Source organism: Camarhynchus parvulus, chromosome 4 (genome assembly GCF_901933205.1).
Source record: "Camarhynchus parvulus chromosome 4, STF_HiC, whole genome shotgun sequence".
Classification (NCBI taxonomy): Eukaryota; Metazoa; Chordata; class Aves; order Passeriformes; family Thraupidae; genus Camarhynchus; species Camarhynchus parvulus.
Window position 1 is genome coordinate 29,450,990 of NC_044574.1, and position 20,726 is coordinate 29,471,715.

Genomic DNA, 20,726 nt, shown 5'->3' on the forward strand with positions numbered 1-20,726 from the left:
AAATGTTGAATTTCATAATCTGCTCAAAATATATTGTTAAAATGCACTTAAATTTGACAAGTCTGTTGCATTATGTAGCTGATTGCATATCTTGAATTTTTCGTTTTGCACAGTTCATAAAGAGGGCGCTTCATGCTTGTTGAAGAACCTAACTTCACTTCCTATCTCCTACACAGAAACAATCCATCCAACATTCATCCAACAATCCATCCAACAACACCTTAACATAGTTTTACACCAGAAGAAACAAGCCTCTGAAAAAGCCAACATAAATCTAAGTTCTATGTCTTGATAAATCACTTGCTTGAGTGCTCAGAGTACCTTCAGTTTGATTTTGTATGAAACTAGACTTTAATACTTTTATATCCTAAGCTCTAAATTATATTTTCAATCTTTAAGGAAATATTCATACTCCACTGATAGATTACATTTCCTAGAATGTTCCAAAAATTCAAGGAACAAAGAGAAATGGTATCATCCATTTTTGTTATGGCCTCAAATTACCAGAAAGAGCCTTTATCTTCTGTTCTTCTGGTTTACTTTCAATGGCTGTTACCACTTCATAAGGAATCCCTCACTTTTGTCCTTCTTAGACGATTTCAAACTCCATTGCATCCAAACAATCCTCAGCCATCTCTATTCTCTATTCTGTGTAGTAGGAAATATTATTCCATTATACAGAGATGACACCAAAAAAAGTCGCTGATATATGGAATAAATTGCAAAAGCTATATGGCAGAATCAAAAATAAACTTATAGTCATGTTCCAAATGTATCAAAAGTTATAGGCATATTTCACAATTTGAAGAAATGCAATGGGCAACACAATGTAAGAGATCTAAGAAATGTCCAGCATAATCCTTTCCTTAAAATTTATGACCCCAGTGAGCCACAAACTGTAATCTTAACCACAAATTTATTTTTCCTAGAGAAACCAAACCCATGGGCAACCAGTAGGAACAACTACTATCAGTATTTCACTAGAAATGTATGCTGTGTTTTATACATGACTAGGATAAATTAAAATTGAATTTTCTTCCATTAAAGATGACAGAGCTTCAATAAAAAACCTGCCCACTTGAAAAACAGGAAGCTCTCCAAGAAGTAGAATTAAGGATTTAAGGACACACAAGTAAGAACAAGAACACTACATGTTTATCAGTGAGTTTGATAAAAAAGCTTTGCATATTGGAAAGCTATGAGTTTGAAAAATATCAAATTTCATATTCTAAGACTGCGGGTAAATAATTTTGAGAGAAATTGAAGAATTTTCTTCTTTTAAATATGTTTCCCTATGCTAAGTTGCCTTTTGATACTGTCAATTCAGAAGTTATTTAGTTAAGGCCCAGAAGCTTGACAAAATTTTTTACTGCTTTTGAACTTTCCGTGCAGGATTTGCCTAAGGTACAAGTTTGCTCTAAGACAGGCAGACCTAGGTCATGTTGCAGCCAAAACTATAGTTTCACTGTCTCCTAGCAACTATGGTGCAGCTATTTCATATCTACAGAGGCTTCAGTAGTGCGGGGTTATGCAGAGGCTGAATGAAAACTCTGATTTTCTCAGTAGCTTGTTCACATGTGTATAAAATTTGGCATTACAGTAATATTGACAGCTAACATCTTATTAACATTGTTTTCCTGTAGTTAGAAAAAGGAATTTTCAAGAATTACATGAAAAAATTCTAATCAGTTATTATTCTACAGAGTTAGAATTAGTTTCAGCAAAGTGGCTGGGTAAGGTCTGCTTAACTCCAGCTAATTATATACTGTAAGCTGCCTTTGTGCTTATTGCTTTCTCTGAAGAAAATCTATGGCATTTGGACCTCAAATATGAAACACTGTAACTGCTAGATTGTATTATTTCTAGGATGCACTCAATGGGAAGAAGAAATGGTTTGAGGAACTGTGGGTTTAACCACATTGGTTTTCTAACTGAGATATGCTTTGAAAAAAGACATAATTATTACCACATTTTACTGAAAACTGATTTATCTTTTCAGCAAGTTAGACAAATAAAACAATTTTAGTACCAAAATAGATAAATTAAAAATTCTGCATAAAAATCTAGCCAAGAATGATATGTCTAGAAGCACGATCAGAAAATCAAATAAGTCTTTTGGAAGTTGCCTGCTTTTAGAGGAAGGCAGATATATGTAGTAAGAACTCTAATGATACACTTTGGAAAAACTTGCCCAATACTGCTGCTTAACAGACAGACATTTTCATCACCATTTTCATCATCCTGTGCTCTCACACAAAGGCAGAACATCCATTCCTTAAAATTCAAAAGAAAGCATCTGGATTAAACACATTTACTTCAACTGACAATAAGTGCTCCTTAGAGAGGAGGATACAAACATTGATTTTCTGAAGTCCTTTGACTACAGATGGTGAGAAATAATGTAGCTTGTCATGTTTACTGACATCTTGTTCCTGTTTAAAGTTGCTATAACTACATCTGTAAAGCAAGTACAATGTAAAGAAAGTTTTGCTAAATGTACATTTGAATGAGTACTGAATCTATTTTAGAAAAACCAGAAAACATGAAAAACTGTCTCTTCAGCTATTAAGTCATGAAGATATCATATCAAAATAAAGAAAATGCTGCTAAATTCATGGATTAATTGATATATCACTGATATATAAAAAAAGTTAAGAGATACTGGCAAAATATGTTAAAATCATATATTCTTTTCAAGTTCAGGTCTGCATATGCAATGCACATTGAGAATAAATATGCAATGCACCTTGAGAATAAAGCTATACAGAGGTGTAGGCATAATTTAGCCCCATAGTACAGGCATAATATGCATATAAATGCTACAGATTTGGAATATATTACTATACCATTGTAGTCTACATTTTTACTGAACCAGGATTAAATGCTGTTCTCCTTGCCTCATTCCCAAAGATACCAGGAGGCAAAAAGGAAATGAATGAGTAAAAATGTCAGGAGGAGAACTGAAAAATCTAAATGCATTTCATTTCACAGCACTGTCTGTGTCTCTTATGGACAAATTGACTCTGAGTGTAAGGTCATGTGCTCAGCTGCTGTAAGTTGGTGCAAGTCACTGAAGGCAGAGAAGGAGAATTAATTTAATTTACACCACAGAGGATCTGGATTTCAGTCATTACATTGCTCAAAGCCAAAGTTAAGCTATGAAGCTTCATGCTTCTTATGGATGGATGAGGTTGGTTTACACTCTGGGAACTTATGTAATTTCAGTCTATCTGTTGTTCAGAAACAAACAAGATATCAGGTAGCTGATTTACTGAAATCAGACCAGAGGTGATGTAAAACAAGCACACAAATTTTACCAAAAATGTTTTTGTTAAAACACAAAACTTAAAAACACAGAAAGGAATCATACATGTGCATGCTAGATATATTTTTCATACTTCATTGCATATTTATTTTGCACATAAATTTAATTGCACACAAGAGCTAAGTGATATCACACATGACATAATCTTGACAGATTCCCATTTACTTTTGGAAATACAAAAATTAGTCCCTCTCAAGGTTAATGCATCTCTTTACCCTGTCGGGGTTTTTTTTCCATCTTGAGGCAAGATCTAGTATTTTGCCCTCTTAAATAAAGTACATTCCTACTATTTATGCAGAATATTTCAATCTGTGTTTTGACTATGGAAATATTTATGCATTGATAACTCCAACAATAGCATTTTTTTCCTAAGTGTCATGGCACTTAATATATTTTCAAACTATTAAAAAAAAAACCAACACTGTTTAAAATAGTAGTAGGATGACTTTCTACATCAGACATACAAGTTTTGACTTTGCTGAGAGAACAGGTAATGTGTAGAGGTACATAATAAATCCAAACTTACAAAAACCCTCCTTTTGCATAGTGGTTTTCAAATTTTGCTGTAGCAAAAATCTTTCACTTCCCCCAGTCCAAAAGCTGGCCTGAAATATCCAGCTGTAAACATCCCAGCGTGGATATGACAGAGATATCTCTCATCCCTATTATAAAGGCCCTAATTTCCCAAATGGCAAAAAGGGATTGCAAGCATGCTCACAGCTATGACCCAGCAGCTCAAAGCCATGACTACCAGAGTCTGTTTACAAATGTACTTATTAGATATACAGGACAATTTTCTGTCCTCCCAGGCCATTTGGTTTGCATTACAGAAACTATCGGGGAAAAAATAAAACAGAAAATACAACAGCTCCTTTCCTTGTTCAAAGGAAATTTTGTAGCTGTAAGTGGAAATTTACTAGCTCAGCAAAGGAAGACTTATCAGTGTTTATTTATTGGAAAGAATCTTCTTATGATGACTGACACACTGAGGAAGTCACATATTCTGCCTCATATCAGGGAGTCTCAGAAGAAACACAGACAGGAAAATAACACAATAATTTTTAAATCAAGAAAATCAAAAGTAAATAAAATTTAAAAATGAGACAGATCAGAAATAAGCTATCAGGTTACAAACTTCTTACTGGCACAGAATTCAGTTAACAGTTTTAACACTTACAGGCTAAAGATCAATATCTGACCCCAACAAGGACACTCTCTCTGAAAAATCTTTTTGATAATAAGCTATGAAAATATAAGCACCACCTATGGTTAGAGTAATTTTTTAAATATCTTTGTATTAAAAAAAAAAAAAAAACCAAAATAAAGGAAAATGAGAAAAAAGAAGAAAATTTTTATTCCATTGGAATTGTTTGAATTTTAGGTTTTATTCTGAATTTTCCATTACTTGAGAAAACAGTTGTTTGTATACATAAAATTTTTCTTATGGTTTTAATAATAATTGAGGTCTTTATATACTCCCTCTGGACAAAAGAATTTGTACAGTCAGTTTCATTTCTCAGAAGTCATATTTTCTCTTGTAATCAGCTTTTACCAGGATATTTTTTCTTTTAACAAATCACTGGCATTCAAATTTCTAATGGGAGGTGTCTCACTCATTTGTAGAAAGTTCAAGTGTGTTCACCAGAATAAAAAGAAAATAAGAGTACTTACTCACTTATCAGAGTAAAGGTCTTATTTCTCTGATCACCCCCACTAAAAAACCCAAAACTCCTCCCTGTGACTGTAAAATAATATTTGAAGTTAAAGAAATATGTTGAAATTAGAATGCAATATTTTGTATCCTAATTTATCAGTTTGCATTACATGTTCCAATTCCATTACTTCCTGTCAAAACTGACAAAAATTAAAGATGAGGGTATATTGACTGGGCCCACTTTGAAAAAAAATTGGTTTTGAAAACAATTCTTTTTGACTTGCAATTTTTTTGAACTAAAATTGCTATCCTTTACGGAAAATCCTGCTAGGAGCACCACAGAATTATGAGAGGGGGGAAAATTGTCTTCTCCTTCTGTGTTTATCCTCTGGACTGCTAGAGTTGGCTCTTTTGGGAACCAGAAATACTTGGTTGGGATCATATTATACAGGCAGGGAAATCTTCTGGCTGAGTAAATTAGACAAAAATAGGCCTTGTGATAGTGCCACAGATGTGACAGAGAAAGGATATGCTTCCTATAAATGACTTCATAGAGTAACCATATGTTCCTACCCTCCAGACACATCTCATTTAGTCTCACATTGAAAAAGAAGCCTTGGCAAATGCACTTTGTGCAATGTACATTTTGATCTGTCACAGAAATGGCAGTGGCTTCTTTCTAAACCTGGTTGGCTAGAAGTCAGAAATGTCAGAATCTAGTGCTGAAGATGCTCAGATACTCATAAACTCCCCCAGTTCCAGTGTAAAACATAAGATATGCCAACAATTGAATTAAAGTGAGCATTTACTTATCCCCAGGAGATAATTTTAAAATCATTAAACAAATTATTTTTATGATAATATAATATATGAAAATAAAAGCTACAGAAAAATATTTTTCATATCTGTTGATATAACACTGGACACATGTAAGCACAAAATGCATGAAGGTAAATTGACATACAAAAACCACCATTAAATTTCTGGACTACTTAGAAGTCCTGAAAAATCTATCACATTGCTTTATTCATTAGGCTTCCAATAATTTGACTGTGAGCATTCATTCAATTCATACAAAGAGGGCTTTTGATACATCTAATATATGAATCACTTGAGGCTGACTGGAGCAGAAAAGTATTGACAACTAGGCAGCAGTAGCCATTTTGTCATCTTGTGAACATTTCCCATTCCACCTAAAGTTAAAACCAAAACTGAAAGGAGCACACAACATTTATCAATGCCTGATAGACTGAAAAAGAGGTTCAAAAGGTTTCTTTGCATCCCAGCAAGTGCCTCAAACACTTTAAGTTTCTGGTAGATCTCATCATCTTATTTAGCTCACTTTTTTACTGCCATAACCCACTTGCAAGGGGACTTGAAGTTAGTTATAAATTCTTGTCAGGCTGAACAATGACACCAGTACAAGTGTCAGGGAACCCTTATGTTTTTATAGTATAGTCACCTTACCTCTGGCTATTATCCCATTATTTAGTCTCAAAAATGTTGGCTAGCAAGCCCTTAGTTTCACATCACAGTGTAATAAGCCCCAAATCGTCTCACCAAACCTCAGTACAGAGGAAGTGGTAGAATACAATAAGCTCACCTTGCCAAGACAAAGCCAAGGAAAGGAGAAATAAAGGCAGAAAAATAGAAAAAGAAGAAATAAGGTCACCAGTCCTTAGATCCTGTGTTGGTCCTGCTACGTGGACAGTGCAGAACTTAGGTCAACAGAGAGAGACAAAGAGAGCAAGAGGAAAGAGAGAGGAGGGCTTCCTATTACAGTTAAGTTGGTGCATGTCTCTCATGTAAACAATATTTTTCACACCATTCTGTTCACACATGCATAGTCAGTCCTTCTGAGTATTCTAAGTGAGCTCAGATTTGGGGACTGGCAAGCTGTCACAGGAGCAGTGAGCACGAGTCTGAAGGTAGAAAAGGAAGATGGCTCAGAACAGCACTGCCCCAGCTCTATGGGACCCTCCCTTTCCATCACTGCTTTCCTGTCACAGCAGTCAGAATGGCTGAGACAGAACATGCTATGCCTGGCCCTCTGCCCCTGGCCAGTTCAGTCACCTCCTTTTCAGCAGCACGCCTGAAAGGGTTTGGCTCCAGTGTTATCACAGGGGCTGCACTTGACTGAAGTAGAAGCACAAAGTTCTCCCTCTGAGGAGACAACCATTTCTTACCATCAACAGAGCAGTGTCCCTAATGCCCCCATCCTCAGTGAAGAATGATTAAATATGACACTATACATGCTATGGCTACAGGCTTTCTCAGTGGCAAGGAGGTGATTTCCACAAAGAACAAATTTACTGCCTTTGAATTGTTTTTCCCTTCAGTATTGTTAAAAAAAATCCAAACCTCCAGGACTGCTTTGCAATACAGTGAAACATTTATGTGGTCACTCCTTGTGAGGGACAGTGCTTAGCACAGGAACATCTGCTTAAAGGAAACAGTGGGGTAGGGATCTTGTACATATACTTTTGAGAGCAGAAAGCAGGAGATAAGAACTGAAGATTTTCAAAACTCTTCTTATTTCTCTGCAGACGTTCCATCCCGGGGAGTGTTCAAGGCCAGGTTGGATGGGATCCTGAATAACTGAGCTAGCAAGTGGCATCCCAGCCCATGGTAGGAGGGTTGGAACTAGGTGATCTTTAAGGTCCCTTCCAACCGAAACCATTCTACAATTCTGTAATTCCATGACTGTATCTTTTCAGTAGAACTCCAGAAAAAATCCAAACCTTCTGTTTCGTTAAAGAAAAATTGCCATGCCCTAATTAGTTCTAGCTGGTTTATTTTTCAATAAAATATTTGCTATAAATATCCCTTTCTTTTTCTCTCCTATTAAGTTTAAACCTTATTGTCACTTATAACTCTTCCTTCAGACACATTTTTCCTCCGCTTTTCTCCAGCACAAAATTCCTCCATCATACAACTTCAGCAGGAAACTTTGCTTCCAACTGCCAACATTTTTTAGCATAATATGAATATTTACATAACAGGTCTCTACAGTGGCAGCTTTTCAAAGGCAGACAGAGCCTAACCTAAGCCAACCCCTTGCTTGGACTGTTTTTTCCCTGAAGATGAGTTAAATTTAGGGTAGAAATGGCAGAAGAATGCCATCTAAGTCTGCAGAGTAGCATCAATAACCATAGGATCTATGACCAGATTCAACCATCAAATGGTAATGCAGGCATAGCTATATCTGTAATATCAGTAAAAAAAGAAATAATTAAGACAGAACAGTGATTTAAACTACAAGTGAATGGGTTGAATCAGATGTGTGTATTTTGCTGATGAAAGTTGTGAGATGTACTTTTTAAAATTTTTAGTAGTAGTACTAATATTTTATTATTAACTTTGCTTGATGTCATACTTTTTTCTTTTCAAACCAGTAGTTATGTGTTATTTTACTTAAGGGAAGACCAAATAAAAGTCCCAAGACACACATCAAGTCTCTTAAACATGAAGGTTAAACAACCTCCTTTGTTTTGATGAAATCCAAACCTTTTCCACAGATTACATAAGAGATTACTGAAATGGCAACTCAATATTGTATGTTATATCCTGTGGCAGTTGAGTGTTGAAGTGAAACTGTAAAATGAAAATGGTTCTCAGGGTGGTGCAGGAACTACAAAAGGTTTGAAGACCCATTTGGTATTGCAAAGTAATCCAGATTTACAGAACCAATAAAAGTAACTTCCCATGAGACCCATAAGGAAGATTTAGCAACCAGTGCAGAGCAAGTTTGATTCAGATGTCTTTTACACTGATATAATAGCAATTCCACAGGCCATCTGTGAATTCATATTTTTATAACAATAAAACCAGTTTGCAATTCAAATGTAATCTCACTAAGTTCATAAAACTTCTTTTCCAGGTCTTTTCTCACTTTTATTCAGTAAATGTTACCATTAATATACTTGTTTCAGGCTTTGTAGGTAAGAGATGATGGAAGCAAATATTTGAACAGATTTTAGGTCATAAACTAATATTTATAGTGCTCTATCTGTATTTGTGTCAAGTAAAATATGCTTTTACTTTGGTCTGAAGAACAATTCTACATCTACTCACTTTCTGCTGGCTGGAAATTGTGAGATCTGCTGGCTTCATACAGTAAATGTAAACAAGCTGATGATCCAAAAGCAATTAGGATGAAAGATACTGAGACTGTTAAATCAATGTTGCATGAATTGACAAGTACACACTACTATCCTCGTTAATCAGATAGGCATTATTTGTGGAGCTCATCTTATTTTGGGGAATAATGGAACTTCCTATTACTACTTTTACCCTATGTTTTATATACAAGTTTGGTTTAATATTTAATGCCTTTTTCTGAAGTCAAAATATTAGTAACCTTGCATGCTTACATTGCTTTACAGCTAGGAAGAAGAAAGGATCACCTTCAACTGCAAAGTTTATTTCTTTTCCAGCCTAACATTCAGGTCATAGGATACATAACCTCTATACCATATATAATCTTTATAACATTATATGATCTGAGCCTGTATGCTGTGAAATGACTGAAAGAGATCCTAGGATGTCATATTTTGACCCTTCAATTAATTTGCATATGTCTGAGTATTTTTAAGTGCTGACAGGAGACAAGTTAGAAAAGTGCTATGAATGGCAATTGTTAGTCTTTGCCTGTTACATCCAAAAGTGTTGCACAGATTGCCTGAGGATCATTCAGGCACTGTTAAATGAAAGCTATACCCCAGGGCTGTGTTTGAGGTCAGTGCTTTGATCAGCAGGTAGTACTGAAAATAGAGCATTTCTCTGAACGAATATGTTTGCAAATAGTCCTTTAGGTATAAGATGTCTACAACTGGGTTTTTGTACATAAGCTATTGCCCTCATTTTTACAGGTGGGTCCACTGAGAAAAGTTCTTTTTGTCCTTCAGCTGGTTACATTTTTTTTGTGACCAAAGAAACAATTCCAATATTCCAGAGACGTTATACACCTTAAACATCCAAGATTATTTTTATTTCTAGTTCTAATAGTTTGAAAGAGAAAAGTAGATTTAGAATAAGTTCTCAATAAGGATATGATGCATTTTATTGTTTTTACCAACCAGTCCAGTGGTTAACTTCTAGACCAATTGAATAATTTATTGGTACTGTTGAGGTACTAATTTAATAAATGGGCAAACTGATGTATACAAAGACACATATTCACTGAATTTTCTATTCCTGTGCAATCATTCACCACGAGTAAACTTGTCTTGAAAAGTCCAGAACATTGGCATTTACATTAAAAAATCAAAACTACGGTAAACTGTTCATTTATTTAAAACTTATTGTAATTGCTCTGTTGCTCAGGTACCACTCAAAGAAGACATATTTTTCAAGATGTCTGCCTGTATTATGGAATAACAGCCTGTATTATGAAATAACATGCATATTTTAAAAGTAACTGATTTTACGTTTTTCAAAATGTATTTCAATCTAAATAAGGGTCTTATTTAGACCCTTATTTTTTATGGCTGACACTTAAAAACAATTAGCAGTTCCTGGAAACCTGTGAAACACATTCAGTTTTACCTATAATACTAGGTGGGATCAGGAAGAAAACATTCTAGATTTACTCTAGACCTCCACCTTATAATTTGCTCATCCAGTTATATCTACATTTATACATCTTAGGGAATATTCACAAACTATGTGTGTTATCTTTACTTACCTTACAAAAGTAATGAGAGACTGGACACAGTGAGAATGATTAATGAAAGAATATTATTTAATAACCTGCATGTTATTTTTGGGGTGTGCTTAGGAACCAGCTTTGGGAAGGCACAGATATCAGATGCTTGACATGCACAGGCTTCAATACTCAGGGGATGCAAACTAAAATAATAACAGAGAAGAAAATTTGATTTTCTTCCTTCTCTGATTTGTCTCTAACAATGGGAATAGTCATGATTCAGTTCATCCTGACCAAACTTTGTCTTTTCACAATTTTGACATACACAGATGTAAGAATTTAATTCCACCAGATTTTCACTATTAAAATATTCAGGCTTTTTTGTTTTTCCCTTGCATGTCTCTACTTATCAAATCTCTGCCATATCAATTCTTCTGATTTAATAATATTTGTATCATCTTTTTTTAAGGTTAAATGCACAGATGCTTCCCCAGAAAAGAGGAACAATTCTTATGTAAAAGCTATATGTGTTCCATGACTTGCTGTGGCAATGACTTATGAAAATCCAAGAATCCTGAAAGAGAGTTAATGAGAATAACACAGGAACAAAGAATTGCCATTTCTATATCTTGCTATAACATATATATAGAATTGTTGACCTATGTTAAACTTTATGTTACGTTGATCATGAGAACCTATATCATTGATTTAAAGAGTTTTCTGCAATGCAGGCCTATATTCAAGCTTTTAACACTAGGGTTTTTAGATTTTAAGTCTTAATGAGAAACAATCTCAAAATTTATTTTAGCTGGAAAAATCAAAGTTTTAATCTTTGATGTTTTTGACACCTTCAGTGCTTTCATTGTACATTAAATAGAATTCTGTCTGTAGCTAAAAACAGGTTAGAATAGGAGCAGTTATGTGTTCTTAACTACAGTGGAATAATATAGGAGGAAACGTCATGAGCATCAAACTAATTTCTGCACAAAATTAAAGCTCCTAGCAGACTGAGAAATCATCACCATTCATGTGGTATGAGCATCTGAATACAAATCCAAATCTAGCCTAATGTCGGTAGGTGTAAGTTATTACTCACAGAAAATTTATTGCATTGCCTCCTGAATTTTAATGGGAAGTAATTGAAATAGTTTATCACTTATAATGTTATATTCAGTAGCTTTTCTTATGTGCATAAATTTTGGTCTGTAGTTATGAAAAAAAAATAAAATCCATGAGAATATATGGTAACTTTGTAAAGGACAGCTATCCTGACAACACAGACTCAAAACTAATTCAGAGTTCTCTGCAATCAGGAGAGAAGAGAACATGGTGTCTCTGTGGAGAGGAATTGTCAAATACCAGTCTAACCTATTTTAGTACTCAGGCGCTAATATAATGACACAGTATCATAATCGGAAGAGTTAACTTTCTCTACTACAGAACAGTACATACAAAACAATAATGTGTCTATACCTTAACTATTTGTAAGGACCTAAAGAGTCAAGAAATTTATTGTGAAATAACAATAAACCCAAAAGTACATCCAAACCATGCACTCACTCTAAGACTGCCTACCCTAAATATCACTAGTGTAGCTGTGTAGAGCTCTTATAGTGTCCTTTGAAAACCTGGTGATTCTCAAGTAAAAGAGATGTTCAGAAAAGTCAGGCTGAACATTTCTCTAATGATGACCTTGCAAGATGCTCAAACTTCTGCCCTTTAACTGTCTATGAGAAAAACTAACAAATCCAACCAAACTGTACATGGTGAGGTCATTGGTACTCATCTTAATGCTCCCATGATTTGTCACCTCTAAGAACCAAACTATGCTGCAAAAAATGCCTTACATTGCACACAATTTTTTCAAATGGGCAGTAAAAATGAATGGGGGTAAAGAAAATAACATTAACGTAAAAAAAAATGTGACTGGTTCAGCAAAATAGTTAACAGTGGATGGGCAGCAGGGGAAGGTGGAAGGAAGCTGCAAAAATTTCAGCATCTGAAACCAGAAACTAATAGCAATAAGGCAAAAAAAGCATATGAGCCTGTCCTGGTTTAATCCCAAGCCGCAACCAAGACCCAAACAGCCCCCAACTCACTCCCCCACCAGTGGGATCAAGGAGAGAATTGGGAGAAACTATAAAAACCGAACTCATGTGCTGGAATGAAGACAGTTTAATAGGGAAATCAAAAGACACACACACAAGGAAAACAAAACAAGGAATTCATTGCCTCCCATGGTGTTCAGCCACCTCCAGGAGAGCAGGGCTCCATCACACGTAACAGTCGCTTGGGAAGGCAAACTCCAAACAGCCACCCCTTCCTCCTTCCTCCCACTTTACATAGTGAGCATGATGTCACATGGTCTGGAATATCCCTTTGGTCAGTTTGGGTCCCCTCTCCCAGCTGTGTCTCCTCCCAGTTCCTCCACAAATCCCCAGCTACCTCACCACTATGGAAAGGAGAAAAGACCTTGGCTCTATGTAAGCTCTGCCAAGCAATAACAAAAGTATCTCTATATTATCAAGTCAGTGTCCAGGGCAAATCCAAAACCTAACCCCACATTAGCCACCGACAGGAAAAACAGCTTCACCCCAACCAAAACCAGCACAGAGTATAATTTACCAGTAGAACAGTTTATCAAAAATAAATCTAGTTCTACTAAAATCTTAAAATCAAGATCACAATAATATTTATGCAAGACTTTTTTTCTACTGGAGTGGCAGAGAATGGATTCTTTTTTTTAGATGACTCCTCTGTTTCAATAGTAGTGTATTAAAAACAAGGTTCTACTTTAGAAAAGCAGGAGAGCCTGCACCATGTAGGTCAGATTATTTAAATTAGGAACAGTTTCATCTTAATATCTATTGACTTCAGCAGACAGAGGATGTCCCAGGAGCTCCTGTTTCCTTTCTCCCATGCACTGGATGCCAGCTGCCCTGCCACAGTGGAGCACAGCCAAGGTGTGTTTGAGCATCTAATACGGCTGCTGCCTCAGTTGCTCCTCAAGAACTGTCTCTAATCTGCTTCTAAATTCTGAAATTAAATCATGCGCAAAAGATGCTGGGTTTCTTTTGTATTTCTTTCCCAAAGTAATGTTTTCAGAAACTTGCACGTAACCCAGCACCTAAAGTACTATATTCAGCAACAGCAGCAGTAATGGTGCTCACCATGTGTGGGTTTTGCTGTATGAATACACTTGTTGGGTATTCAGGAAAAGTTACTGTTGACTCTGTGAAACAATACAAGTCTGCAAATATGTTTTGATATTTGCACTTGTGTCATAAATCTTACTTAGCTTCTTTTTCTTTCTCTACTGTATGTTTGTTTCTGTGATTGTGTGTGTGTGTGTGTCAGGATCTCAACTGTTGCATTTTGGATGTTGATTGTGTTTGATACTAAAGTAGATAGAAGGCAAAGCATGGGTAACATTAGAAACTCAAAACTAAGTCAAAACCCAGCAGCTCCTCATCTTATTTCAAGGACCAGCATGAAGTTTGCCAGACCTCAATAATGCATAACATCTACATTTTGTTTAAAGTTTAAGGATTTTATAAAACCTAGACACACTTTTTCTAAGTTTTGTATTTTTATTATAAAATGCAGAAACCTACATACTTGTCTGATGCATTTTGAAAACCATTAATGAAACATGAAAGGTGCAATATATCAGATCAATTCAACTTCCCAGCAGCAGAATAATCAGAAAGTGGTTTCAATTACCATTATGGTTGAAGAGCAATTTATTACGATGAAGAGCTACTTTATCATCATCAAATGTACTTTCAAATTTTTGTGTTGCCTTTAGAAAACTGAAACAATGTTTCAAGACAAAATATTAAAAGAAGGAAATATGTGCAAATAAGGTGCCATGAATTAAACATTATTAGAATGATAGAAAACCACATGGGAAAGTGTCCTTTAGAATACATAAGTATTTACTGTCTTATGTAGTCCGAGCATTTTTGTGTTGGGACAAACTATAGGTTATTCATTTCTTTGGTTACATGTTCCTATCCCCCTAAAGGGAATAGGAAAATAGAAAAAAAAATAGAGAAATTACAAAGGAAATGAGGCTGACACAATTGCTGGAGGACAAATCCTGTAATGAGAGACTGAGCGAGCTGCATGTAAGGAATTTAGAATGGTGAATACTAAGGGGATATTATATATCTCCAACAGTCTACAAATGCCCTCACAGTGACAGTTTACATGATAAAAATCTCAGTCACGGTCTCAAGAAATGACAGATGAAGAACAATGTCTTGAGGCTAAGAAAAGTTTAGGCAGATATCAGGAAGAAGTTATTAGCAGTGTAAGCAACTGAATGACAGCATAGCCTATGGCAAAAAGGGGACAGTGGCATTTTTACTACACTCATTTAAGAACTCAGATTATATGTTATAGGAGCAATGAATAAAATACTCTTCGAAAGTACAGTTGCCAAAGTAAATGAAATATCTTCCTTTTGGCTCTGATGTAATATTGCTTTGGAGCTAAAATACATATTCCCTAAAATAACTGTTTTAAGAGAAAAGGAAGGTAACATTCAATAACAGAAGCTAAATTTAAGGTACTTTTGATACATTAAATAATTGTGTCTTCCTCCTCCCTAGCTGAGATGCAAAATCATGATTCAAGAGCAGTACATAGAAGAAACAGTGCAGATAACACAATCTGAGGTTTTAGCAGTTGATAAAAGAAAGAAAAAAATGCTTTAATTAAAGGCTGAAATAAACCATTAGAGGAGAAAACATTTGCCACCAAACGTAAATTGCTTTTACTTCGCAGAAAAGATAGATGTTGAAAAGTTGGTAAATCTAACCATTAAATATAATTATATTAGGATTTATCTCATCCTCTTTGACTGGAACTACAAAAGTATAACCCCAGTAAAATGAGTATAGATTGAATGGACCTCAAGACTGAATCATCAATCCCCTGAGATGTTAATGTATCTTTCATATCATCTCTAAAATCCTTTGGCTCATGCTGAACAAAGCTTACATTTCCATTTTCATTTCATTTACCCTTGTCCTGTATCCAGAAGCTTTCTTGACTTTTCCAGACCCATCATTTTATATCAGTTTAAAGTCTGTCATTAAAAAAAAAAAAAGACAGAAATATATTCAACTACATCATTGACCTTAATACTTTTCAAAGGTTTGGTGAGTGATTTGGGTATTTAATATCTAGATATTTATAACTTAGAAGAGAAAACACATCAAATGGTTAAAATCATGTTATAGATAGCTCTTTCATTTAGTCAGTGAAAAAGCTTTTGGAGTAGTTAATAGTTATAACAAGTATCACAGACCCATCCTAATGTGCAGACAGATTTCTCACACCAGGCAGTCCCAATGACATCTAATCCTATTGTGGTGTAGGACACAGGCCAGCAAAGTGGCAGTTTGGAGGTTTCCCTGTTCACAGTAATACAGTTACAGTTGAGCAAATGCTCACATTCAGACCTGACCAGTGATATTTACCCAAAGAAGCACAATTCCTTTAATGGCTTTTTTTATATTAGGTAATGTCAATGTCCAAGTAAGCCCTCTTCAACATTAAAACAACAACAACAACAAAAACACAAACAAACAAACAAAAAGTAAAGAAAACACAGGTTTTCTGGCTTGAGATAAAATTAAACATGCTTCCAGTAACAGAATGGATATCTCTTGGTTGCAATTTCTTTTATAAAGACATAAAGTTAAAAAGTAATTAAGAATGGAGAATTTGAGATATCAATAAATAACATTTAGAGGCATAAAAAAGAAAATCTCCATCTGTCATTATAATACTTACTTCTCAGAAAATCAATCCTGATACATGGAGATCAGATCAGTTTTGGTAGTAGAACCCTGCATTATTTCCTCATTTCCACAGATGGCTGGGAAGGAGGCAGCATTAGCTGCTGAGTCTTTCCTTTTGCAAATAAAATTGCAGTCTTACTCTTGGCTGTTAACAGCAATTTATCTTTTGAATATTAGAAACAAAAACAAAGTAATGACTCTTCAGACAGTTCCATTGTTACAAACTGAAATTTCAAGACAACTTTTTCCTCCTACAGGACACTGTGGATGTTTTTCTGTACGCTTTATAAGATTTGAAAGTCTTGTTTTTCAATTCACAAAAGGATTAATCTTAACTGCTTACATGTCCTACTTTATTTAAAAATCATGTATCCTCCAGCCAGTCTTATTTGTAACTCTCAGTAAAATTTTCATGCAACAATTTTTTTCTCTGCGTATGCTATTCCACACCTAGTCATCTATTTGAAAACAAAAGCCTGGTTTCACATCCTGTAGTATCCAAAGTTATCTCATTCCACATCATGTGCAAATACATGAATTTTCACAATATTAATGTAAGCAGTGGAAAATAAATATTCATTAAGCTATTGAGTAATAACCAAAAAATAATAATATTCTGCTAAAAATTGACATCTACCCTTAAAAAGAAAGAGTTTTATTAACATATGAAAGTGAGCCAAGCTTCAAATTGGCTTCTTCCAACTTAATATTATGTGTGACCTAACCTCCTTCTTCATAACTAATTAAAACTGTTGTATTATTCATATGTAACAGATACCAAGAAGTCTTATGTGAACTGTTTACAAAGGTTCTGTAATAAAAAAAATTATTTTATCATTCTAAAGGTCTTAGAATGATAAGAATTACCTCTTACAATTCAATATAAAATCAAACACTTAAAAGCATTTCCAATAATGTTTCAGATTTGCATAAAATTTCTTTTATTTACTATTTACTTTGCTCCACAAAAATTTGGCAAGAGGATCTCCATAATGGAAACCAATATCTTACTATCAGCAATAAGGAGAAAAATTAAGTGAATGTAAACAGATATAAAAATAAATGTTTATTGTATCTTTAATAAGTCTTTGTTATGTCAAGTCTCAAAAGCGCACATTTGTCAAGCAAAATTTTCTACAGGTCTTAGACTATTGGGGTGGGGGGGAAGAGTTCCATTTTTTTTTCTTCCAGGTTTGATGCTAAACTGTCCGACTCTTTTTGTCTATGTTAAAACAAAACTCTCCACTTAAAAGCAGTTTCTAGAACAGTACTTTTTAAGAACTGTACTTAGAAATTATAAGAAAAGTACTTAGACATTATAAGAACAATACTTAGAAATTAAAAAAATACTTGAAGTAATGCCATCAAGATTTTGAGCATCTTCCTCCTGAGTTAAGATAAATTTAAAATGGAGTTATATTGCCCGGGATAAAAGAAGATATACTTTTTGCCTGGTCTAAAACATCCAAAGGGTAAAGAGCTAATTTGTTTTTAAACGATAAGAAACCGCATGCAATAATTACCTCACCAACTCCTGTGTCCATACAATAATAATCAAACACTAATCAATAGAAATTACATATTGAGTCCAAAAAAACAAGCTTGTTCCTGCAATCTGTGACTTTTATTGCAGGCATTTTTCTGTTGCTCTTGCTTTATTTGGTACAGAATAGATTGTGCTCTGAGTAAGCAGCTGACAACATAAATATCAATATAGTATAATATAGCAACATATCAGATAATAGAATGAGAAGAAGGTCTGAAAGGTGTAAAAGATTAACTTCTTTACATCTGAAACTTTTGTACCAACTGAAGTAGAATAAAATCCGTACTTGTTAATGATTCTCATTATGCAATTTGAGTCTTGTTAACTAGATAATGGAGCTGAATACTATGACCACTAATCACTTTCTTTAGTTCTTTCTTTTGGTTAAAAGCTGATGTTCAAATGCTAATTCAAAATTATGATCAACTCTAAGTTCACAGCAGTTCTGCGTTTGGAACCTACCTGAAAAATCAATAAGATTTCAAGTAAACCTCTGATGTAGTGCATTTGCATATAGAAACAATCCTGGTGGACATACTCTATGAGTTGCTGATAAACAAATCAAGGGTTGAATGGCAAGGCTCAGAGGTTTGCGATCAGCAGCGCAGTCTGGTTGGAAGCCCATCGCTGGCAGTGCACAAGGTTTAGACTGGATCCAGTATGTTTAGCTTATCTGTCAATGACCCAGATGAAGGGGCAGAGGCCTCCTGGGTGAGTTTGCTGACACAACAAGGCTGGGAGGAGCAGCCAATAGCCCAGCATGCTGTGCAGCCCTTCAGAAAGGCCTCGACAGGCTGGAGATGGGCACCTGCCCTACAGCCCTCAGTGCTCCTGCAGCAGCGTGGTCAATGGCCAGAACTGAGCCCTGTGCTCCTGCCCTTGGGGCAGAGCTGATGAGGCTGGTGGAGATGAACACGGGCTGGGCCCCTCACTTTGCACTGGGCCAAACAGCTGAAGGGTGTCTGCAACGAAGGGGAGGACTCAAAGTCCCACTTTGTTTCAGTGAGATACAGAAGAGTCTCAATTTATGCTAAATTTCTATACCCTTAATGCAACAAACAGACTACAGCAACACACACAGCCCACAAGAATTAAAAGGCTTGGGCCTTGGGGTTTTTTCCCCCAAAAAACATTGATTACATTGTGATAAAAAGAATAAATTCTTCTAATTGATATAAACCAATAGTTTTATTTCCACCTAATAGAACATTTTGTCTAGCAGCAGAGTCCAAAAAAGATGGGATGGTCAGACTTGAATACTATTAAAACTTGGAAAAATAACTATAACCAACAAGACATACATTTACACAAATAAAAATATCTTTATATCACCTGTCAGTTTTTGCCAATGTGAAACATCACTAGATTCAAATATATATCTTTAAAGATTCTTTTTGCCCAGCTAACTCTATCCTGAAAAATGTAAGTCCTTATATATAAATGGGATGATACTATCTGTGACTGAAATTCTTCCTGCAGATCGGGCAAGAGTTGGCACTCTCAAGGGTATTACAGAGGCACTAACTGCAGAAGACATGGCCACATATGATTGAAACTATAAGTTGTCCACTTTACACAATCTGGAAGAAAGGAGACCGCAGTGGTGGCTTGGAGTAAGTTTTCTGATCTATTGGCACCAGGCAATTAGGACTTGCAGTATCAGAAATGTGTCCATAATAATAAGAAACACAAAGATCTTTCAATACCATCTCAGCAAGTGTTTGTCCTTCTGCATGCACGCCCATATTTTGTGTGACTAGCTGGTTTGAGCTTTAAAGCAAGGTTTATGTTTCAAGTTAACTGTCAGCATCCCACATAAAGCCAACTGAGTTGCCCAGCTCTCCCTTTGTCCTGTTCTGCCTCCAACAATACAAGAAAGGATGACGACATGGAGATCCTTACCTCTGAGTAGACATCCATGCAAAGCAGACAGGTAACAGTATTAGATGGCCTTGCAGCAGAGAACAGGACCAGAAAGACCATAAGAGGTCTTTATATATTATAAGATATTGTGGAAAGGCCTTGTGGTAATGCAAAGTCATCAATAAAACTTGAAGCCTGGTTTTAGAATTTTCAACAGTACAATTAACAGTCTGTATTTTTGCCTTAAATTTACAATGTTCTATTCCTCCTCTCATCATTTCTTTTTTTATTGCAAATAAAGCTTTTGAAGTGGCAGCTGCTCTTCATTTGTGTTCATTAGCACTTCTAATTTGTGTGGAAGCATTGATGGAGTCAGGTTAGCAACATGCAGGAACTCCAGTGTTTCTCATAACTCACTATTCCCTAAAAGCAATACATGGTAAACTGACTGAAACAGTGAAAATTGTTTTCAACTTTAAAAACAAAATAATGTTCTCTGAAAAATGTACCCAACTGCATAACAAAAAGCAATTTCCAAATAATTTAATGAAACTAGCAGACAGCTTGCTTTGTGGTGTGCCATGCTGAGACAAAGTTATAGAAGCTGTGATGTGACATTACTGTTTGTTAACATTTTCCCATGAGCCTTCCTTCTGGTGTCATTTGAGAGTAAATCACTTAGTAATTCTGAATTCAGCTGAACAGATGTTTTTTTTTCATGTTTATTTTACCACTGGGGTTATGTAAACCTAAACTATGCTTGAGCAAAAAGCAATTCTAAATATCAGTAGTTTCTGCATTTTACTGACAAGGTATATATTGGTGATTCATTCAGTTGTAACAAAAGTCACATTTGGATCTCATATAGCATTTGAATA